This window comes from Hyperoodon ampullatus (genome assembly GCF_949752795.1).
Source record: "Hyperoodon ampullatus genome assembly, chromosome: 7".
NCBI classification, from domain to species: domain Eukaryota; kingdom Metazoa; phylum Chordata; class Mammalia; order Artiodactyla; family Ziphiidae; genus Hyperoodon; species Hyperoodon ampullatus.
The window spans coordinates 83,692,806-83,717,583 of NC_136920.1; the positions used below are offsets into that span (position 1 = coordinate 83,692,806).

Genomic DNA, 24,778 nt, shown 5'->3' on the forward strand with positions numbered 1-24,778 from the left:
CATTGGGTTTCCAAACAATGTGCTTCCTACGAGATCTACTGTCATCCTCAATGTCTCTTACCTCCCCGTCATGACAAATTACTTAGTGGACTCGAAACTTTTGTGAACAGGAAGGGAAGCCAGTTTCACTGACAACTTACAATGAACCACTGCCACTCTCGGGAAACTGTTTAGAGGATGGGTCCGGAGTGGGCATTATGAGGGTAGTGAAACCAAGTGTCAGCAAGAGGCTGCAGACAAATCCAGACAAAGTGTTTATCGGAGTCTCCCATTTCTGATCCATGATCTACCAGGTTCTCACCCTGACCCCTCCCTACAAAGCCCCTGTCCTCCTTTCTAGCCCATGCCCCACTACACTCCTGAATAATTTTCATGCCAGTGATGCTAGGCTACTGGATCCTTCCTCAAAGGAGCCCTGGGTTCTCCTTCTCTGGCTTTGTGCAGACTGTTTTTCCACCTCCCATCACTGTTGGAAGTAAGCTGCAGCCTTGGGTTGGGTGACTGACTCTCAAGGTTTGTCCGAGACTTTCCCAGCTTTAGCACAAAAGTCTCCTGTCCTGGAAATCCTTTAGTCCCAGACAGTTGTCCCCCTGGCCTTGACATAGTCCTGGTCCTCCAATTAAATTACCATCTTCCTCTCATTTGTATCTGTGGAGCACTTGGCTCTTACCTTGTAAAACTGATCATTCTCCACTTCAAGTTGTAGCCCTACCTTTACCTATACACACTCCCATCACAATACAAACACCTTGAGGGAATTGTTATCAATATAACATGTGGGTTTCAAGTTCCTGCTGCATGCTTTATCATAAGAAACTTGTCCTCAAATAACTTAAAGTCTATTTGGGCAGAGAAGACAAAAGCGATGACATGGTCATTAGCCATACATGTTATAAGAACATTCTGGAAAAAGGACTTTAGGAAATTCAGTGGGGGGCATGATTATTTCCAGTTACGGGTATCATGGGAGACGGTGTAGAGAAGCGGGGATTTGAGCTGAAACACAGTGGATTTGGGTTAGGGAAATAAGTGTTTTGGGGGGAGAGACCAGCAGAGTCAGAACAGCAGGGATTTCCCCACACTCACTTTTGGGTCTTCTCTATGGCTCAATCAAGGGCCCCAAATGACTCAGTTATATTTATCAAATTATAATGAACACATGGCATTTTTGGAAACTACAACCACCACCACTAAAAATGATTGTAGCTTCAAACTTCACATATGAAAATCAAATGAGCTAGGTCTTCTAAGAAGCCCAGAGAAACACCATAGAGGTCTCCTTTAATTAAAATGAGAGCCTAATTTTCAGGTGATTTCCTAGCTATGCACCTGGAACTAAAATCAATCTTGCATCCCTTGCACGAGAGACCGAAGAAGAGAGAAGCCAGCTCTCGTGGAGCCGTGGGTCTGACACTGGGAAATCTCCCCGGAGGTAGAGATGAGGGTCAGAGAGCAAAGCCACAGGGAAGGCAGAAATACTATTTTAAATGCAAAGTGATCAAACCACTTTAATTTTCTACGTACAATGTTTTTCTTGCCAGTGACTCAAGGAGGTTAAGGTTGATAGCTTCTTACAGGACAGATCGCACATTTGCAGTCATCCTTTGCATTTGAGAAGTAATTAAACATTTGTAAAATGACAGTTTTCAAATGAAATGCCTGGCCAGAGTCTCCTTTAGGAATAACGATGTGGTTTCTTTGGCTGCAAGTAATGACACAGACGACAGAGCCGAGAGGCTGTCCTGCTCGCCCTGTCCTCCACTCCCAAGCCGCAGCCTTCAGCAAACAGCAAAGGCTGCTCGAGTTGATTTGCCCCAGCGCCCTTTGGGAGCTGACTATCTCTTGAGCTAGCATGGTACAAACACCAGCGTTTTGCCATGGTTCCACCCCCCTTCTCTGCAGAGTCCTTTGCTATAAATTATGGCATCAGTGAGAAGAGGGACCCAAGTTGTGCAGCAGAAGGGTGAAACTGGCAGAACTTTTGTCTATCACTTTGTTTGGGGAAAACTTGGCTTAAAAGTAACTGGCAAGGGAGTTGCAACCAGATATCTGTATAGAAATGTGACCTTCTTCAGCGCTTTTGGCAGATTGGCCTGACTGATCTAAAAAAGAGCTAAGACATTCCCCTGGGTGCTGGTACTTTGTTATATTATTGAGCAGATGCTTGAGGATGTGGTCATAGGTGTACCCAAGATGGTTTAGAATTTAGCTGGATGCCAGGACAAATATTATCCCTTGAAACTGGGATGTTGAGTAATTGATTGTCATGCATATGTATGGATGCCTGATTCATACAGAGCTGATTTAGCATTTTCCTTGTTAAATTTATTTTTTACATGTTACCCTAACCTGAATTCATAAGATGAAAAAGTATTTTTTTTGTGATGTTTACTACAGAGATAGACAAATGTCAGTACAAGGAGAAGAATAATTTCTGGTATTAATATTTTATTTTTTGTTTGTTCTCATTCAGTGAGGTGGCTTTGAACACCTTCTGTGTAGCCGGTACTGTGCCCGGCAGCAGAGGTACACGTAAGGATTAGACAGTCCTAGGCATTGAATAGATGAGGGCAGACTGTATGTAAACAAAGGCAATGATGATGCAGTATTAATACAGAAGAATGAAGGGAAGGGTGGTCTCCACTGTAAAATAGCACAGAGGAGGGAAGGATGAACTATGCCCAAGACAAAAGGAAGGTGGCATTCCAGCTGCTCCTTTAAAGGAAGAAGGAAGTTGGATGAGGGGTTGGGGTTGTGGTGTGCTGGGCGGCCTGGACCAAGGCTGGAAGCTTGACTATTTGTGTCCTGGGCATCTGTGGATGGTTTTGAGCGGCTCCATCATGGGGGTTGAGAGGGTCGGCAGAGGCAGCCCTGAGGCTGGACGTGGTACCCGGTGCCTGCTGTGAGTAGTCTATGATGGTCTAGTGGAAAGAGGATGGTCTTGGAAGTCAGACAGTATGAGTTCAGATAATTGCTTTAAGGCCCATGACAAGTTGCCAGATTCTTCTGATTCTGTTTCTGTAAAGTGGACGGGAGAACAATAATAAAACTTGTTTTGCTACCTCACTGGATTCAATTCCCGACCCAGGAGACAATCCTCAGTGTGCGTTCTCTCCGGGACCCTCCTGTCCTATGCATCCACATCCAGGTTTGCAGCTCATTCTGCACAGCAGGGAGGCCCTGAATCAGAGAAGTCCCAGGGTTAGCACTTGGCTTATAAAAAGATCACTTGCACACAGGTGTGAAGGAAGGCTTGCGTTATCATGAGACCGGAGACAAGGGAGACCACTGTAAGCCTGCTACAATATTGCAGAAAAAGAACAGATAAGGGCTTAGAGCAAAGCCCTAGTGGTGGTAACAAGAAAAAAAAAAAGATTTCAGACTTCTTAGCATTCATGACAAAATGGAGAGCTATGATGGAGCAGGAAGGATCATGGAAGATGAGCTTATTCTGCAGAGATCCAGGGACTTCCCTGCAGTAATGGTGCACATTCACTTGGAATGCCTGGACACCTACTGAACACAGGCCGCCCTTAGGAGGGCCAGGAGGGGCTGCTTTCCAGGAGCACACCCGTGGGTAAGGGGTAGGGGACTCCCCAGGGGCCCTGCTCCTCCGTTATTGTCATTGATTATTTCTGCTGCGAATCATATTTGCAAAGAGCAGCATAATCATTTTTTTAATTAATTCTCCTCCACAACAAGATGCCAAGCTAGATTGCCCAGCATCTTCAGCAAGGCTGGGATTAACATCCTGGGGTCTGGGTTCATCCAGCTAACCTCCTGTCTATTACCTGGGCTTTACTGAAGCAAGTACCATAAAGCCTTACTTAATTAAAATCAAGAAAACAGGCAGCACTGGCAGGGTTGGTTCCAATGTTAAGGGGAAATAAAAATAGCAGTCCCTCATCCCTGGACTGGTCAGAATTAGAAAAAGGAGATGTGGCATTGTGTGTCAGAGCAGAATGCAGATCTGAAGATGCAAGGACCTGGCTCCTTACTCAGAGGATGTGTGGACCCCCGATGGTGTCTACAAGCCAAACAAACAATGTATTGGAATATGTGCTGCCTGCCAGGCACTGTGGCCCATGTCTTATATACAGTTGGTTTATTTAAGCCTTCTGATAAGTCTTTCATGTTTCCGGTAATACCATCAGTATGTTGATTTACATAAAAGGAAATTGGAATTTAGAGAGATTTGATAAGTTACCTAAGATCACATAGCTCATGAGATCCTGGATCCAGAGCTGGAACCCAGGTCTGAATCCAGAACCAAGTTCTTCACCGCTGTGCAGTGTGTTCTCTGTTTAGGGAAGCAAGTTATTCAAGGCTATGTCTCTATTCTTTGTGTGAGTAAAGCACATAATGGTGAATTTCTATTACCAGTTCCTTATAATGAGCATCAGAGACAAAACACTTGGATGGAGAGACCATGGACCTGACCCAATTCAGTTCAGCTCAATCAGTATCCATCGAGTCCTTCCTGCTGCTCGTAAGACAGTGTTTGGCCCTTCAGGGAGAGAAGCTCTTTGGGAAATATTCTGAGCCCCATACTTTGTGCATTAACAACCTAACAATCTAGGAATAGATTAGCCCTAGAAGTACCCCCAAGATCACACGATGACCAGCCTTTACAGCCTGGGTGCCACCTCATTCCAGAGAGCATTCTCCTCCCTGGCAACCATGGAGGAAGATGAGGGGCCAAGTTGACTTTTGAGATATTCCATTCCTGGTCATGCTATAATCTTCAAAATAATAATAATCACAGTAGCACAATATTAATAATAACAGTTAGTATTTGTTGGGCATCTTCTGGTGACTCAGGCACTCTGCCGGTAACTTCAGTCACATAATTAGTGATGGAAGTGGAATTAAAATTCAGGTCTGCCTGAAAATAAAATTCCATCACAAGTCAAAAAGTAACCCTTGTCTTCCAGGTTACACCACAGTTCCTTATGGAGCTGAAGCCTGATAGATAGAAATCCCTAGGCAGCAATTTCTGCAAAATTGGCTCTAAAGGTATAAACAGAAAGAACTAATAAAAGGAAGGGGTGCTCATTCACTTATTGAGCCCACTTCCAAGTGCAAGGGATTTTCCCTTACTTCACTTGCAGAAGTTCTTTTCATTTCAGTTCTCAGTACATCTTTCTGCCTTCCTTTTCTTCAACTCCTAAGTTCAGGAATGTCTCCTAATTGTCTCCTGAATGGAATCACATCATTCCAGAAACGGGAAAAAGGGAAAGACTTGTAGATTGCTGTGATGACACTTGTAGGGTGGCTTTACTTATGTAGGTACAGAAGTGGGGGTGGTGAGGGCAGGCCTCTTGGGGTCAGCCTTTCCAGGAAAAGCCTTTGACTCTGTACCTTATCCCCCAAATTACAAAGTCAAATCAGCCAGACACTGGCCTGTGAAAGGAGATGCTCAGACAAACACAGGGAAAGTAGGCGGCAAAGGTCTGGACAGAGCAGGGTGGAGGTCAGAGAAGTCAGAGCCCTTCTGGGAGGTCTGGGACAGCTGCCAGCATCAGCGCAGGAAGAGTGGCTCCCCAACCGGCAGTTTGTAGGGCTGCCAATTGCCCATTTCTATACGTATATCTGGTTTGAGCAAGGGCAACACTGTCCACAGAGAAACCCAAAGAGCTGAAGATGGATGTAGGAAGGCACAACAGGTCCATCAAAGTAGATGAATAAATAAAGACATTAACTTTTTAAGAAAATTTATTATTTATTTATATTTGGCTGTGTTCAGTCTTCGTTTCTGTGCGAGGGCTTTCTCTAGTCGCGGCGAGCAGGGGCCACTCTTCATCGTGGCGCGTGGGCCTCTCACTGTCGCGGCCTCTCTTGTTGCAGAGCACAGGCTCCAGACACGCAGGCTCAGTAGTTGTGGCTCACGTACCTAGTTGCTCCGCGGCATGTGGGATCTTCCCAGACCAGGGCTCGAACCCGTGTCCCCTGCATTGGCAGGCAGATTCTCAACCACTGCACCACAAGGGAAGCCCAAAGACATTAGCTTTTAATGTCAGTGGGACTGAAGCATTCTTATTACCTTATTTCTTGAAGATATAAGAGGAAATTCCTTCTGTCAATTTCAACAGCTTCAAAGTATACTTGAGAGCACTTGGAAGAAGGAAAAGGACCCAAGTACCTGATAATATCACTTACAGGTGCCAAGGGTAAATCAAAAGTGTTCATAGACCTGAGAAGGATGCTGTTGTTCAAATAGCTGGGAACCTCACTCAAGTTGAAGGAAAGCTAATCACTATGGACTTTGGTCCATTCATTAACTGATTCATCCATTCAACACTGCTGAGATCTTCCTATGTGTAGGTGATGTAGAGATGAACTAGGCACGGGTGTGCTCCCAGGGAGTGTGTGGTCTAAAGGATGCTAGGACACAGGTCCCTACAGGGGGTTAATTGAAGGTGTCCAGGAACAATCTCCACATTCTTTGGGATTGAGCTAAGTCCCAGCCAAGAAATCAAGGAAGTCCCCTGCCTAGTAGCCATCACTCTTGAAACCATGTCAACAAGTCGATCAGTGCCTCAGATGTGCTGGCATGATTATTTGTGCTTTTGTGTGCCTTATCTCTAACCCACAAAATGCTCCTATGATAGATATTATTAAACTTCTTTTCTAGGGAGGATACTTAGCTCAGAGAAGCTCAGTACCTTAACAGTCACACAGCTGGTGTATAACTGAGTGATGCTCCTTTGTGTTTTAATTTAAATAGCATTCCCACCACCACCATTCTAACATCCCAGATGTCAAGACCAGATTAATGTTTACCAAAACTCATTTCTTATAATATATACTCACCATCTTCCAAGTGTTCTTTTAAATGAATTCTCAGTTCCTTAGCTTAGAATATAAGGCTCCGTAGCATCAGACTCTATGCTATCATTTTGGTCTTACATTCCATTGATGCTTTAATATACCCTCTACATCAATTAAACCAAACTACTTGTCATATCTGAAAACTTCATTAATTTCCCCACATCCATATTAATTTAAAAGGCTGTTGTTACTGATTAAATGTGGGAGGTATAGAAGAAGAAGATGACAAAGTTGATTCTGCATTTTCAAGGCTGAGTGATTTAGAAGGTTGGTGCTGTCAAATAAAACAGGAGAGTCATGGGGAGGGGTGGTTTCAGGGGGAAGGATGACTCTCGTTTTAATGCCTTCTGTGAATTGACAGAAGATCATTCAGGAGAGCAGACTGGCCTCCAGTTAGAAAACTGGCCCAAAGTTCAGAAGGGCAGTCAGTACAGGTCATGGAGATTTGGGCATCTTCCATGAGGAAGTGATGGGGCAGCTTTGGGGATGAAGGAAGTGACCCAGGAGAAATCAGTGAATTGGGAAGAACAGAGAACCCCAGACTGAATCTTGAAGGGAGCTCAAGAGCCTGCTGTGAGTAAAGGTGGATAGATAGATGCAGGGGAATGAAAGGAAAGCTCAAAGCAAAGGCACAAATTCCTTCCAACATTTCTAAGAAAAGAAGAACAAAGAAGCAAGAGAATAATTTTGTTCCCCAACCAAGGCTCCTCAATTTGCCCTCTTACTTTTGGGACTTTCCTTACCTCTTGAGGATAGAAGCATGGAGCAAACACCCTACCTGAATCTGAGCTTTCGCTTTTCTTCATATTGTGGACCTTGCTTTTTAAATGAATATTTGGAAACATTGGCAAACAAAAATGGACACCAACCAGTGTTCCAGACTCTGGGTACACCAGGGTGAACAAGATAAAGTCCTTGCCCTGGTGGAGTTTGCTCCCTAGTAGATTGTATCACTGGCAAGTGCAGTGATAGAGTGAGCACAAAGCACGGTGGGTGTTAGGGGAACTCTACCGGGGAAGGATCTGGAGCTGTGTCTTAGGATAAGGATAGTTGCTTAAGTCTGGCATAGAAGTTGTGATGGAGTTAATTAAGGAGGCATGGTCCAACTAAAGAGAGGATGAAAGCAACACACTTTTGCATAGCAGAAAACAAAACAAACAAACCAAAAAACCTACAGAATCGAAGACAATATTTGCAAATTGATGCAAACAATAAGGGGCTAATATCCACAATATACAAAGAGCTCATACAACTCAATATTGAAAAAAAAAGAAAACAATCCAATCAACAAACGGGCAGAAGACCTAAATATATTTCTCCAAAGAAGATTAGCAGATGGCCAACAGGCACATGAAAAGATACTCAACATCACTAATCATTAGAGAAATGCAAATCAGAACTACAATGAGGTATCACCTCACACCAGTCAGATTGGCCATCATCAAAAAGTCTACAGATAGGGGCTTCCCTGATGGTCCAGTGGCTAAGACTCCGCACTCCCAATGCAGGGGGCCCGGGTTCGATCCCTGATCAGGGAACTAGATCCCATATGCCGCAACTAAAGGTCCCGCATGCCAAAAACTGAGACCTGGTGCAGCCAAATAAATATTTTTTTTAAAAAATGTCTACAAATAATAAATGCTGGAGAGGGTGTGGAGAAAAGGGAACCCTCTTGCACTGTTGGTGGGAATGTAAATTGGTGCAGCCACTATGGAGAACAGGATGGAGGTTCCTTTAAAAAACTAAAAACACAGTTATCATATGATCTAACAATCCCAATCCTGGGCATATATCCAGAGAAGACTATAATTAGAAAAGATACATGCACCCCAATGTTCATAACAGCACTGTTTACAATAGCCAAGACATGAACACAACCTAAGTGTCCATCAACAGATGAATGGATAAAGAAGATGTGGTATATATATTGTATACACACACACACACACACACACACACACACAGGAAAATTAGTCAGTCATAAAAAATAATGAAATAATGTCATTTGCAGCAACATGGATGGACCAAGAGAATATAATACTTAGTGAAGTAAGACAGACAAAGAAAGACAAATACCATATGATATCACTTATATGTGGAATCTAAAAAATAATACAAAGTAATCTATATACAAAACAGAAACAGACTCAAACAGACATAGAAGACAAACTTACTGTTATCAAAGGGGAAAGGGAGAAGGGGAGGGTTAAATTAGGAGTATGGGATTAAGAGATACAAACTACTATACATAAAATAGATAAGCAACAAGGATTTACTGTATAATACAGGGAACTGTATTCAATATCTTGTAAGGGAAATAACCTGAAAATATACATATATACACACACACAGATATGTAACTGAATCACTTTGCTGTACACCTGAAACTAACACAATATTGTAAATCAACTATACTTCAATTTTAAAAAAACAACACATACGAGAACACCTTCAAACAGCTCAGTGTGCTAGAATGCTGAATTTCAGGCAGGATGACAGTCTCTAGGCATACACAAGATTAGGGACAAAAGCAGGGACCAGGTGTTACACCACTGTAAGGAGTTTTGATTTTATCCTACAGATGCTAAAGGAATAACTGAAAGGTTTTAAGGTGGGCAATCTCATAGTTCTGATGATGTTTTGGAAAGATCTCCCTGGCAGATGGAGGATGAATTTGAGAATGTGGAAAAAGGGAGGCCCTTCAGGAAGCTGCCATGGTTGTCCAGGCAAGTGAAGATGAGGGCTTGCACCAGGGTAACAATGACAGAGGTAAAGAAGAGTGCATGGATTCCAGAACTCTTTTGGAGACGACAGTGCATGAACTTGTGATAGACTGGATGTGGAGGAAAAGAGCCAATGGCCATGGAAGACACACACATGCAGGCCCATTGGGTGATTGAGGGGGCCATAGCCCCAGTGACGAGATGCAGGCATAGGAGATGGGACTGGCTTAGAGGGAAATGTACTAAGGCCACTTTGGATGTGGTGAATTTGAGACTTCTGTGACATCAGTAGGAGCCACCTGGCAAACATGTAAATCCATGAGTGTAAATCCTGACAGAGACTGGGCTGGACATTTAGATTTGGGAAGGTGTGTGGATCCCTGTGCAATGCCAACATTTCTGGGGCAGCCAAAAGGAAAGCAGGCTGTGATGGAAACGGAGGGGAAGCTGTCGGGAAAAGACTAAACTTTGTGCAACATTCACAGAAGTGAGGAGAGCAGATTTCCAAGAAGGAGAGGATGCATAGAGCAGAGAGGTTCATTAAAAAGAGAACTCGATTCAGAAATCAAAGTCAGGGACTCCCCTGGTGGCGCAGTGGTTAAGAATCCGCCTGCCAGTGCAGGGGACACGGGTTCGAGCCCTTGTCCGGGAAGATCCCACATGCCGTGGAGCAACTAAGCCCGTGCACCACAACTACTGAGCCTGCATGCAGCAACTACTGAAACCCACGCGCCTAGAGCCCGTGCTCTGCAACAAGAGAGAAGACACCGCAATGAGAAAAGCCTGCACACCGCAACGAAGAGTAGCTCCCGCTTGCCGCAGCTAGAGAAAGCCCGAGTGCAGCAACAAAGACCCAACAGAGCAAAAAAAAAAATTTTAATAAATAATATTAAAAGACAATCAAAGTCATCTGTGGTTCTCTGTGATGCAACTCCCGCCTCCCCCCTCCAGGACCTCAGCCCTGAGCTGTGGGTTTAGGGAAAGTGAGCTTGGCCGTGCTTGCAGAGGAAACCTTGTCTGAGCGTGATGAGGTGGCTGCCACCCCTTTCACTGTGTTTCTGGACTCTGAGGGACCCTAGGTTGTCCTGTATTTCATCACGGACTGGGTTTCACGCAGGCGGACCAAAGTGCCCTTATTTAACAGATGTGGATGAATCCACAAACAATGCAGAAGTCTTCACAGACAAGGCCAATTTCAGTGAAGTTATAACAGAGTGGGAAAATGTCTTCAAAATTAGATACTGGGGACTTCGTGCAAAGGAGAATGAAGGCATCGCCAGCTTTTGTTGAAACTGCTCATCATGATTATTCGGTGTGTGTGAGGGATGCAAATTCTTGCTTTCTGGGACTTCAAAACAAACATCTTTTTTTTGTAGTAGTAAAATCCACACTGGTATAACACTTGCTGCATATATTAACCTATGAGTCCAAGCTCTTTCTAGAATTCTGAAGTGGAAGATTTAAACGTCTACTTCATGGGAGGTGCAGTTGAAAAATCTGTAGGTTTGGAGAAGGTTTCTCTATTTCTTTGAAAATAGCACATCTTGTAGGTGAGAATATATGACATAGATGGTAATTGCTTTTCTGCTGGAGCTACATTTTCATCCTCCTCCCTTTCTCCTCCAACATTAATTATCAGGACTAAAAATAGGCCATTGTGGGATCTGTATGCCTCCAGGAGGATTCTACCGAAATCTGACATCTGTGCAGAAGGCTCCTCTGAGATGTGTGTTTCTGCGAAGCCCTTTCCTGTTTGAGAATTCAGTAAACACTTGCGTAGGGAACGCTGAAGTATCTTCCTCTCACGTGGCTGTGAGGGGCAGCCTGTGAGAACAGTGTCTTTCTGAGCAGACATGACTCACAGTGCCTGGAGGGAAGGGGAATGCATGGAATATTTATGATTAAGGGAATTAATGAAGACAGGAAAACATTGATACAGTAACATCCCACAAGGTAACTATCATTTGCCACCAAAATGCCATGGCCTTTTGCGGCTTCTGTTTTCGTAGGTACCTATCAACAGGTGTACCCCTTCCACCTCGTTTGGCGAAAAATAATATAAGGAAACTTACAAAACAGAAAAAATGAGTAAGTTTTTTGCATCCATGGTTCGTCAAGGTGTAGTTAGGTGGGTACTAGAAAAGTCCTCATGGACGAATATGTATCTGCTAGAATTAGAGACTCATGGCTTTGCAATAAGCCTCTTCCTAAAAAACAGCTATCACTACTGGTCAAGTTATTTCCCACTTTAATTGCATCAGATATTCTTCAGTTGCCTTTTTGGAATGAATGGTAGTTTTGATGGGATGTAAAGTAATGTGAAGGAGGGAGGGATAACTTTGTAGCATCAGTATAATGGCCGTATTTCTTAATCAAGACATGTGTTTTGACAAATGAGTGTATTCCTGGAGAAAGTAAGATTGATTACTTTAAAATTGGCAGTTCTTGAAAATCTGAGATATATGTTCACATAACCATGAGGCGTGTCTTATTAAGAAGTCTTAGGCAGAGTTTCAAAGTGGGGAGTTTTATACTGATATTTGAGGATGCAGATGAGAGCAGAGCAGGCAGCTCTGGGAGGCCGGGATGAGGGGATCAGTGATACAGAAGAGGGAGGAGGATAGTCTGAGCAGAAAGAATGCTTTCACAGTTGTGCTCACATGGGGGACGGGTTTACAGACAGTTGCTGGCGCTGCAGAACTTTTTGTTCTAATTTCTAACCCCAAATGGTCATTTCACAATCAGCTCTTTTGATTAATTTTCTGGATGTGATTTAATTCCCTTCTGTTCTTTTGATATGCATATACATTATATACTGACAACCGAAAAACAAATTTCATTAAAGTTAACTGATTCAACAGATATTTTCTGAGTCCCTGAGAATTACAGAGTATGATATGCATTTGTGTCAAGGAATTGACCTGTTATAGAAAACAATAACCTGGATGTTTACCTACTCATAATTTCTCATTTAACAGAATATGAATTATCCGCTTTGAATTAAAGATACATTTTGGTCCCAAATTATTTTGTTGCTGTTTTATATCAGGGCTGCTGGCTCTTCTTTTCAGTTGATGTACATAGGAGCCGAAAATGCACTTTATTTTTAGCCCACAGAAGGCATCATTTGGAAGAAAAATTTGTTGCAATAAAAAATGTCTTACAGGGCTCCCCTGGTGGCGCAGTGGTTGAGAGTCCGCCTGCTGATGCAGGGGACAAGCGTTCGTGCCCCAGTCCGGGAAGATCCCACATGCTGCGGAGCAGCTGGGCCCGTGAGCCATGGCCGCTGAGCCTGCGCGTCTGGAGCCTGTGCTCCGCAACGGGAGAGGCCGCAACAGTGAGAGGCCCGTGTACCGCAAAAAAAAATGTCTTACAGTCCATCTCATACCCCATAAACTCTAGCCACTCATCATCTTAAATAATAAGAGAGGAAACTCCACGTGGAGAGGCCAGGGGACTTGCCTTGACCCTCAGTCCTCCCACATTTATGCACGTGTGAAGTCTATTTCCTGTCGCCATGGTTGTCACACACATAATCTTCAGGATTGCAAATATCTCCATTTGGAAGCTGGAAGACACCCACTGCAATAGTGCCTTCTCAAATCTCTGGGCCAGTGGGTCAGACAATTTTATTGTTTAGAACAGAGAATCATTAGGCATTTTGTCCTGGTCCTTTAGGTTTTCCAAAACGCATTGTGGGAGCAGCAGGTTTGATCAGGGTGGCACAGAGGGCACTGCAGTAGCATGTGGGGCACAGCAGCTCAGCAAGAGACCCCAAAGCTGCACAGGTGGGCTCCAGACCCGACACACGCCCCTTCCCTGTATCTAACTTTGACTAGAGGAAGCCTTTTGTTTATGGTGTTCTGTATTTTGGAGAGCTCTATAAAATTTCATTTGAACCTAAAAAATGATTACAGCTGTCCCTTGGTATCTGCAGAAGATTGGTTCCAGAACCCCCACGGATACCAAAATAAGATGTTCAAGTCCCATATATAAAACTGTGGAATGTCAGAACCTTCAGTATTCAGTTACGTAAATTTGGAAACCAGTGATTGAGATTAGCCATAAACATCTCTGAAAACAACCTAAATGTTCACCTAAAGAGGAATGTTTGAATATATCGTGGCTCGGAATTACTGTGGATATTTTGCAGCAGATAAAAAGGATGAAATAGATCAATCTGCTCTTATCTAGGGAGATATAGTAATAGCGTTAAATTTTAAAAGATAAGTTGTAGAACAAGACTTGTAGTATGATCCCATTTGTGTAAAAATACATATAAATGAAGACTACAGATGCCTTTACATACAACTATGTGCAGGCACTTGGTGACTTCTTTCAAGTTGATGTTTTGGTAACAGAATGAGTGGAACCCAACAAAGCCTGTCTGGAAAAGTGAAACAGGATCCTGTCACTTTGGGTTTTTTTCTGGGTCAGAGATCTTTGGTTTGTGCTGGGCTCAGGGTTTTTATTGCTAACAATAACATTGATCACAAAACTAGTAAAGCCCCTTCCTTAAAACTTGTTTCTGAGCTAAAGGAGAGTGAACAACCTCCCCAAGATAAGCCAAGTTATATTGAAGAAAATCTTTTAAAAGGTTGGCTTTAGTATAAAAAGAAACATTAACTAGAAAATGCACATGAATATTGACCAGACTATGAGAGAAAGAATATTAAGTGACTCAAATTTCAATGTATAAAGGCTGATCAATTGGGGAGTTATTAGTATTAAATTCAGAGGCAGACCATTTTCCCTGTACTTCTCTCCATGGCCTGAGAAACAAATTATAGTGCAAATGTATTTTTGGCACAACAAACATTGTGTATCAACTTATTCTTGATTAATATTACAATGTATTGATGAAATTTTCTAAACACTGCTTAGAGATAAAATGAGAGGAGTTTTTTTCTTAGACAAAATGTGTTGATACTTGTTTTCATGGTGACTGTTGCATATTCAGTTCCATGTTCGTAGAAGTGGTGCACTGGCAAATTATTTTAGTAGTCAGAAATATTGACCTTCTACATGTCTGCCATGCCTCAGCTTTCCTTTTAAAACTTTCACTTTATTTCAACAAATTTGTTGAGCACTTACTATGTTCCAGGTGGCCTGCAAGGCCTAGAATGCAGTGGTCATGTTTTTAAAAGCTGTTCCCCAAATCAAGAAGTTGGTTTTCTAGTAGGTGACACAGACACACACACTACAAATTGCAATAAAAAGTGACAGGTATTATAGGAGAAATTGGCACAGTGTGATAGGGGGAAAAGGAGCAGAGTTTGGCCAGGGTCTTGTTCTCTCTTGCATCTCTAAACCCCTAGCATGTGCCTGATACGTGGTATATGCTTACTAATCATCTGTTGGACGAGAGGATGAAAGAAACCATGACTGAAGTGAGACTTGTTAGAGCCATTTCATGGAAGACATGACCTGTAAGCTTGGTCTTGAAAGAAAACAAGAAGTGAATAAAGTGGTTAAGGAACAAGATGGTATTTCAGGTAGAGACTTGAGTCCATTAAAAAAAGCTCATGCCAAATGTATGGAATGAAAGAAAACTATGCGACATTAAAGTGCATGTATTTAACCTGTTAAATAAAAACACACATATGCATACATAGAAAGCATATTTATATTTGTTGTACCCTTGTATGTTTTTTTACAAATACACTGTAACCTATACACACAAACTCAAAAATTCTGTAGCAGTGAAGCCATAATTGACAGCAGTCAGGCCCTGTGTCACGTGCTGTCTGCTCACAGCATTTCCCTTCTCACTGTGTTCTACGTAAACCTCATGCTTTTCAGGCCTCGCTGTTAATCATTTATCACTATAGTCAGTGTCAAACCTCACCACAAAACCTTTTAGGAGCTCAAAGCCCTGATTGGAATGAGATTTTTCCTTGGCTTTGTCTTGGTTCTGACAAAGTTTGGGGTGATTTTGAAGCTTGTTAGCAGGAAGGAATCAAGAATAAGAGGCCAGTAGAAGCCCTTGAATTATCACAGGGCAAACAGATGTGAGCCATATCTGTTGGTATATGAGCCATACTTTGAAAGCTCTTAGAGAGAGGTTAAATATAGTCTCTTGTAAATGCCTGGATGTTATCCTCTTTTATTTCAGATTTATTCATATTCAACAAAGAAAAAAATGTGCCTCTGTTATTAAATATCTTTGCATATGGCATGTTATGAAAAGACATAGTACTAAGAAGTCCAAATCAAGCTGTTTTAAAGCTAGGGTGGCTGGGAAATGTTGCTGGAAGAATAGAAGGAATAATAGGTTAGACTTCACAGACTAAATAGCATATTGGTTCTTTTTCTTTCTTTGATTTTTCTATATTATCAAACACTTTGATTAGACATTTCTTGTGTTCTATATTTAACCAAAAGGATGATGCTTCAATAAATACTAAATGCTGTCGACATGCATCAGAGAGAAGCAGCAGAGGTAGCTTCAGTAGTGATACTATCCGAATTTAGATGATGATTCCAGGGGGTATGCTAGAGACACCCGTGGGAGCAAAACTACCACCTGTAACTCTGCCACATGGGAGGGGGGAGCACAGCCTCCAGATGCCTCTTAAGCATTCTAGTCCATTTACGACCCAGTGATTTCAATGGGAAGCCAAGTCCCATGGGTTCATTTTGCTACACTTTTTAAACCAAATGCCATTTCCACACACTTTGGGAAAAATATGGTGCTTAGCACTTCAGAGTAAAGGAGATAGTTTCCCCAAGACCAGGAGCCCTGTTCAGTCTGCGTGACATGTCTGCCAATCACAGGAGCAAGAACCCTTCCTCACCTCATAGCTGTGGTGAGCCACAACCTGGCTCACATGTCTCTCCGGGGGCCACACGACGGACACCATCACTCTTAGGGGCTGTTACTCTGCCCCTTGAGGACTGAAGGATATGATGGGCATGGAAAGTTCCTCTGCTTCTTTGTCATTTCCTCTCTTTCTAGGTTGCTTTCTTACTGGCCCCAACACACAAGTTAGGAGATGTTTTGCTTTCATAGAATCACTGTTGTCTAAGGACAAACCCGTAGTGCAGGCTCAAGCTGGTAGTTTTCGTAAAAGAAAGACAAGGAAGAGAAGACACAAAGAAAGAAGGATATAGACAGAGGCAGGCATACGTTTCTAGTCTCTTAGGCATTTTTGCAATTAATACTTTGTCCAAGTGTAATAATAATACCCAAACTTTGTTGATCACTTAACTCTTTGTTAGGCTCTGTGATAAGCACTTTACAATCGTTTTCTCATATAATCTACACAAAAACTCAGGGGCCTGTGTGACACATATGGAAATCTGGTCTCAGGAGGCTGAATCACTTGCTTGCTGTCACACTGCCAAATGGTTGAGGCAGGACCATCTCCAGATCCAACTGATTCCAAAGCCACTTCTCTTCACTATAACAGTGTACCCACCTATTCTCTAAAATTGTAGCCAAACACAACAGAGAGTCAGTGCCTGTTAGGAAAAGCTGTATTTGACTCACAGCCAAATCAAATGATGCATCGTTATCCATGGCCCTTGGCTGATCTGACCTTGGGAGAAACAGCCTAGGTGCGGGGTAGACAGAGCCCCAGAAAGCAAGCCAGCTCCAAAAGTCTAAGGCTGATTCCCCTGCTCCATCCAATTGAAGCTCAAAGCCTAAAGAGCCTAAGTGCTAGTGTGGATTTTCTCCAAGACCTTTAAATGACATGGAAGGAAATTTCCATTTTATTCTGTATGCACAGGTCCTAATTTTATGGGGCTCTGAGAGTTCTGTGGTGCCCATGAAGTAAGCCCAGGCCCCATCTCCCCCAAATGCCTTTACCTCTTTCATGCTGTAGTTGCTTTTCTGTAGGCAGCTTCCAGAGCTGAAATAGGTTTTACAATCTTCAGAGTTTTCATTAATGGAAACCTGCAATTCAGCAAAAAAAAAAAAAAAAAAAAAAGAAAAAGAAGTAAAAGAGTTGTGATAGAGACAGGTGTGAGGGAGAACCATCTGCTTGTTAATAAGTTGCCCACAGATTTTCATGCAGCAGGATGGGGACACATTTATTATGTGATGCTGGGCCCCATTCCATTTCACTATCACTTTTGTAGAAATATTATTGCTTGCTCAACATGCTATATTTTTTAATTTACTTTTTAAAATCCTTCTCTCCCTGGATCACGCTCTCAGTATACTTTTCTCCTTCCCCCGTCCCCTCCTCCTCCCTTTTCCTGACGCAGCTCCACTCTCCCAGGCCTCCTACAAAGCACTGCTCAAGCCACACGTGGGCGCCGTCACCAAGAACAGCTCCTCCGTTCCCTGAGACACAAAATTTTGATTATACATTGAAAATGGTATTTTCCAATGCAGGTCAAATTTATCCCAGTCATCTCAAGGGAAGGAATTATTTTTTCAATTTTGATTTAATTTTGTATTATGCATACATGCTTGAAATAGACATAGCAGCTGCTATAAACTGGGGGTTGGGAAATCTGAGAGATGAGAAACATCACGTGTAGTCCTGGCTCTGCCATTAACTAGCAGTGTGGGCTTAGGTTTTATCTGTAAAGTGAGTGCACTGGACTAGATGGATGGATTTATTGATTTACTCATTAAACAAATGCTTAATGCTCTGTCAAGAGCCATGCTCTGTGCTAGGTATTAGGTGATAAAGGTCAAAGGTATGAGTCCTGTTCTCAAGGATTTCATTCACCAGGGGAAGAAACAGACAATTACAAAAGTGATGTATGAAGTGTTGTGATGAAAATGTGTAAAAAGGGCAGAAAGCAGAATGGTTCAAAAATTCTTAGAGCTGTTCTTTTGTGTTGGGATTTGTTGTTATGAGATTTATCCAACAGCAGGGCAGCAGAACCAAAGTTTGTTGTCTTTGCTGACATGCTGACAATAGTGAAAGGACAGTTCTTTTTAGGATCCCCATCATTTAATTAAAGAATGCCCTCTCGAATGTATGTTGCAGTCCATCTGAAATGAAGGGTAGTTCAGGAAATCAGATCATGCATTATTTTCTCCAGACCTGACCACCTTAGACTTTCATACCTTTTTTGGACTTGGTGATATAATTTGGTATTCACCCGTGACCAACGGAATCTCTTGAGTTAAGTCAGCACATCCCTTTGGAAGTTGACACTTTTCTCTCCCTGGTCCATACTGTGCTATGCGGTATCTATTCCACATCTTATGTTCATTAGATTTTCTGAAAGAAACATGATACTCATGATTTGACAAAGAATTTTTTGAATTGGAAATTTATAGATGTGAAAGTTCTTATAAATGTGTTAGGTAAATTAATATAAATAGTAATTTTTAAATTATGAAAGCATATATCTCAATATGGTTTAAAAATATACAAATATTATTATCCAATCAGTTCAGTAGTCTATTAGAACTTCTGCTGAATTTCTTCTTGATATTTTCTCTTATGCATATATTTTTAAAGGAGTTCAGTAATTACTAATATCATAGCACAGTTACAAGAGTCTCATGTCTGTGCCAAGAGGGAATGGTATTACAAAATTTTTTTGACAGATCAGTAAGTGAAATCTGTTACCTCAAAATTATTTAACTTCCATTTATTTGAGTATTTATGACACTGTCTCTTTTAATATGCCTTTTTTGTGTCAAGGGTGAAAAATATTAAGTCTCATCTAAGTATGCACTTACTCATGTCACCGTCTGGATATTCAGCAGCCTTGTAGACCAGTAGGTGCTAGGTAAGAGACAGTATAGGATCATGCTTAAGAACAGGTTGGAGTTACCCATCCTTACTCTCCTTCTTAACTATTTGTGTGGCTTTAACAAAGCTTGTTAATTTCTGTAAGCTTGCAGAGGTGGAGTGACATACAACTTTCTTCATTAGTGTTATGGAAAATTGGCTGAGAATATATTTACATAGTTGGCACGCTGTTTAACACTGGCAAATCCTCTTAAAATGTTAACTATTATGATCACCATATTTTTTTCTCTAATCTAATAAAGCTGTCTTTCTCCAAGAATTGATTTTTCATGGTTCCGAGACAAGCAACATTAATGAACCAATTAGATAGTTTAATAGTTAACCAATGAGTTCATTCTTTGTTAAACTAATCCTGGAAGTCATCTGGATTCTCCTCCCCAAGCCCCAAACCCCAGCACCCAATCAGTGGTTGGTCCTTCTGGCTGTACCTCTGAATTTTATCTCAAACCCGACCTGTTCTCTCCCATGTCTGTCCTTATGACTATCTCGCCCTTGACCTACCCAGCCTGCTGGCTGGCCTTTCTTTCTCTGCACCTCCCCCTGCCCAGCCCCTACTTCAGTGCCTCCCAGACACTACAAGTAGATCTCTTCTTTAGATATGAACCAGGCTGTAGATCAAAGACATGAATGTGGTCTCATTCACTGCACTTGAAACAAAATGCAAAGTCCTTGTCATGGTCTGCAAGACGGCAGTGATACCTTCATCTTCTACTGCTCTCCTCCAGTGCTTCCCAGCAGACACACGGTGTTCTTGCTGGTCCTTAGACCCACCAAGCTCTTTCCTTCTGCGGGGCTTTTGACCTCGCTCTTCACTCTGCCTGGAATGCACTTCTCCCCGACCTTCACACAGGCTCCTGCCCAGTGCCATTCTTCCCGGAGACCTTCCCTGACCCTCCCACTAAGCCTTCAGACACACCATGCTCCTTTAGACGTGTACTTTCTTAATTGCCCCCTTATTATCTAAAATGATTGCATTTTTATGTATTTCTTCATGTTCTCCTTGTCTGCCTCCCATTCTCCAGAACTCCACCAGCAGGTTATCTTCTGGAAGGGAAAGACTATACTCTGTTTTTCGCTGTATGCCTGACACCTACAACAGAGCAGATGGCTAATAACAATTAGATTTAAAAAAATGAGCAAATATTTTGTGCTGTATGCCAAACACATCAGAATGACTAAGTGTTGGACCAGTTGTTTTATGTGTGATATCAGTCTACCTTCCCTTGGTCTTTGTACCTTCTGGACCACTTCTTTGTTTTGAGAACCATGAAACGAATGCAGGTAGTTGTGTAATGAAGAAGGAGGTTTGGTCTAAGAATCCAGGCTATATCCAGAAAGTTTCAGCAAAGCCCATGAGGCAGGTCACAGGGTGGAAGACTGAGAGGGGCAGCCAGCGTGCAGGGGTCTTGTGATCAGGATGCTCACTCAGCTGAAGACTCACTTACCCGCCGAGGGAAACTTCAGTTTATATGCATCAGGTAACTCAGGGCCTCCGCCAGGCCTGGGCCTGATGGTAACAGGCATCTCAGCAGCACAGGGCCCTGCCTTTGTTCATGTCTCCCATGGGACGGGTGACTTGGACCCTCATACTCTTGTCTTCTCTCCCGATGCCCACCAGGCCCCTGGCTCATCCTGGGTCGGGGTCTTTCCCCACAGCCCTGTGCCCAGCCCCCCTCCCCCAGCCCCACCAGGCAGCAGTGTGCTGGCCCAGGTAGCTCTGATCTCTGCCGACTGCTCCCCACACTGTGGGAATATGCACAAAGGAAATGCAGGCGATTAAAATCAGCACAGGGCTCCCGCTGCATTTGGAAAACATCCCTTCCTGAGACAAAGCCTGGAGGGAGGCTCCACTCTCACTGTAGTTTGATGAGTTGATATTGTTCCTCGTACAGCTTCTATTTGGAAACAACGCTGTTTATATAACACACATTTTCTGTACTTCTACTCTCTCATTTTTTAGTATTAAGGACACTTGCCTAGAAACAGAATCTGTATTATTTTCAAGTGTTCATCTTCTCCTGCTACCTGCTTCCCACCTGAGTGTATCACATTTGATTGCTGTGCCACAGCATCCTGCACATTCATCCCACACTGTAGAGCATCAGTCTGTGGGCCCATCTATCTTTCTTCTTATCTTGATACTCACATGAACACATAAATGTTTCCAGTGAAATGTATGTGTGCTAACATTTCTCGGAAATGCAGGAACAATGTTTCCTTTTATTTTTCTGATAATACAGTCAATAATGTTTACCAGTTATGCAACATCTCATATACTTAAAGTAATGAATCCTCAAAATACCCATAGAGACATGGTCCTTCCTGGTCCCATTTCAAAGCCGAGGAGACTGAGACAGAGAGATGAACTGACTAGCTTCCGGCAGCATGGAAACTCAGCACAGTGGAGGATTAAAATTCAGAATGGCAAGCTCCCTTCATCCGGTGATTAGATCATCAGACCACGATGCCATGTAGCAGACCTCTTTTAGAACTTGGAGAATCAGGTGTTTAATATTGCTAAAGGAAACTGATAGAAAGGTCAAACACAAAAAGTACAAAGAGCAGGCCCTCTCTTACTCTGCAAGTAATGAAACAGATTTTTCAGTGTTTAATTTAAGACCCATTCAGTATATGAAATACATTTCTCAAAAGGGAGAGAGAGAGAGAGAGAAAATGACTCCATGTCTGGGCTCCCACTCTATGGGATTAAGGGCACCTGCCTGGCTGGAGGACCTGCCTTTCTCCGAGAGCCTCAACCCCTGCCGCCGCTCCCCCTGCTTCCCAAATGCACCCCATTGAGTTGCTGTGGAAATGATTACAGCACCACAGACGGGAGATTATATAACCTGTGATCAGGGATAACTAGCAGAGATGGATTCCTACTGAACTACAGTCTTGCTTTGTGCAGATATGAATAGGAGAGAAGAGGGAAGGGAGGGGACGGGCAGGCAATCTGTGATCTAAGGAAATTAGTTTTAAATAGGTTGTTTTTTAAAGGTTTCCGGGAGATATCGGTTCTTCCAGAGAATGACGGAAAGCACGGAGATAATTTCCTTAGCCTTATAAACTTAAAAAAAATTTTTTTAAGTGTATTTAGTGTTCAGCAAGCTGTCTGATACATTACCAAGGAAACCAGAGTCTCTGGAAGGCCCCAAAGGAAGGGCACCCTGCCAGCAGAGCACAGAAAGGAACACGCTCTTCTGGACAGTGACCACCACGCGGTGGCCCGGCCATGGCCCAACTGCTTTGTCCTTGGTGCTGGAATCACGTGTGCAGAGAAAGCAGCTGCCGTCTGGGCACTTCATGCAGAGTCGGCTCAAGCACAGGGCTTTGGAGGCAGGGAAGCCGGGTTCCACCACAGCAACAGGAAGCCTTCTGAGTTCTTTTCCCTCATCTGTAAAATAGGAATGGTGCCGACCTCAGGGGTCCTTGTGAAGTTTCAATGAGACAGTGCATGTGAACCAGTTACCATGTTGCCTGGTGAACCATGGGTACCAAAAAATACTGATCGCTCTGGTTCTTGCTCGGGTTCCTACCAAAATGAAAACCGTAGAAGGTCCAGCAGGCTGCCTCGGATGCTCACACCTCTTCATCACATCCTGCCGTCAAACCCACCGTGCTGTGGACATTGTCTCCAGAGAGATACTTTGTTTCACTCTTAGAATCGTCCCTTCATCCGTAGATCATTATCTGTGTGCCCATCATTCCAAGAAATATTTGATATAGCTTACAAAAAGATGTCAGGTAAATTAGATCTTTTTTTAAAGATGAAGAGATCTAGGTCAAGAAAAAATAAACTTTGAATAGTAATCCCATTCACAGTTCATACATTAAAATAAATTTATAAGGCTCTTCACAGCTAATCAAGTGAGACAGTTCAGCTGTGAGCATCCTGACTGCCAAGGAAAAGAGGGAAAGTGAATGGTTAGAAAATGTCTATTTCCCATAGATAGAAACATACCAGTCATTCAGGTCAGGGGTCAGCAAACCAAGCCGGGCAACAAGTCCAGCTGCTGCTTGTGAGTTGAGAGGCCTTTTACATTTTCAAAGTGTTGTTTGAAAAAATGAAGAAGTAGAATGTGCAACAGAGACTGTTTGTGGTCCTCAAAGACGACAATATTTATTCTCCGGTTTTTGACAGAAAAATGTGCCCGTCCCTGGTTTAGAAGAAGCATAGCTTTTCCTGGTAAAAACGCCTAAGAAAAATTCCTTTCGAAGAAAGAGAATTCCTCTCCACCTCATCTTGCCCGCTTTTCCTTTCCTGTGCCTCGGTCACTCTCACCTTTCTCCCTGACCTCTCCTCGGGGTTAAGCTCTTTCCCCTTGGATCACACAGAGAAGTTTTTCTTAAAGATGCTCCACTGGGCTGAATGGCACACACCCATCCTGCCTGGCTGCCCCGCCTCATCCTCCAGATCTCGGCAGGAAGGTATCCCCCTCACAGAACCCCTGGATCCTCTGGCCTTTCATCGCAACCTGTTCTTTTCCATCGAAGCAAAGATTAGAGTCTGGAAGCCCACACTCACCCACTCACTCGCTTCCTTAATTCTTCATGAGAACAGGGACAATGGCTAACTATCCAATGTCTAGCCCAGTATTTGTCACAAAATAAACAGTAGACACACATTTGTTGAATGCAAAGATGAGAGGTACAATTGGCCATGTTTTGTGGCATCTCAGTGCAAGCTGAGGGCAAGTGTTCTTTATTAAAGTGGTCTCGGGGAGGGGATGAGAGTGCGGAGGAGATTTGTAGTCTGGAGGTTAAATCAGTGGGTCCTATGCATTCTCCTCTGGCTGGTTCTAAAATCTAGAAGGTCTACAATAGTGGATGGACTGCACATACCTCAGACTGTCTTTTATAACTAACTTTTGATAACTGTTGGAGATACATTCACTTCCAAGGGTCCACAGATGTTCCTTGCTGATAAAAGGCAAGCCAAATAGGTCATGCTAAGGAACAGCTCCCACATTATAGTAGTTTAATGCAACAAAGGCTTATTTCTCAGCTTTGAGAAATTATGACCATCATGCAGGGGCCTGGGCTGGGATTGGGCTGCTTAGAAACACTCTGAGACATAACTGCATGTAGAGGGCTCACTAGGGAGTGGTTTTCAGGAGATGTGTCAATAAAGAAGAGAACAGGCTGGGAGTGGGCAGAAAGAGAAGCTGCCCCAGGCTCTGGTTGCCCCTAAGGGCTCCATCCATCCATGGTGAGACCTTTGTTTCCTGTGTCACCTGGCTGGTGACCAAGGGCTCCTCCTGAGTGTACACAGCATTGGGCAGACAGTCCCACATCCGACAGCAGCTCCCAGAGAGGGACTCAGCTCTGTGCTGCCCTCAGTGGGTACTCCCAGCAGCTGAAAGAGGGTAACTGGGCAGAGCAGCAGGGCCACCTCTGTGTTGCTGACATCCCCTTGCTTCTTTATTTTTTTGCGGTACGTGGGCCTCTCACCGTTGTGGCCTCTCCCATTGTGGAGCACAGGCTCCGGACGCGCAG

General features: G+C 43.1%; 1 protein-coding gene across 3 annotated transcripts in view; it reads left to right on the plus strand.

Annotated features, from left to right (window-relative positions):
• OPCML (opioid binding protein/cell adhesion molecule like) overlaps positions 1–24,778 on the plus strand; it is a gene marked incomplete at both ends in the record, with an annotated part of 1,078,949 nt that overhangs the window by 900,373 nt on the left and 153,798 nt on the right. The window lies entirely within an intron of this gene.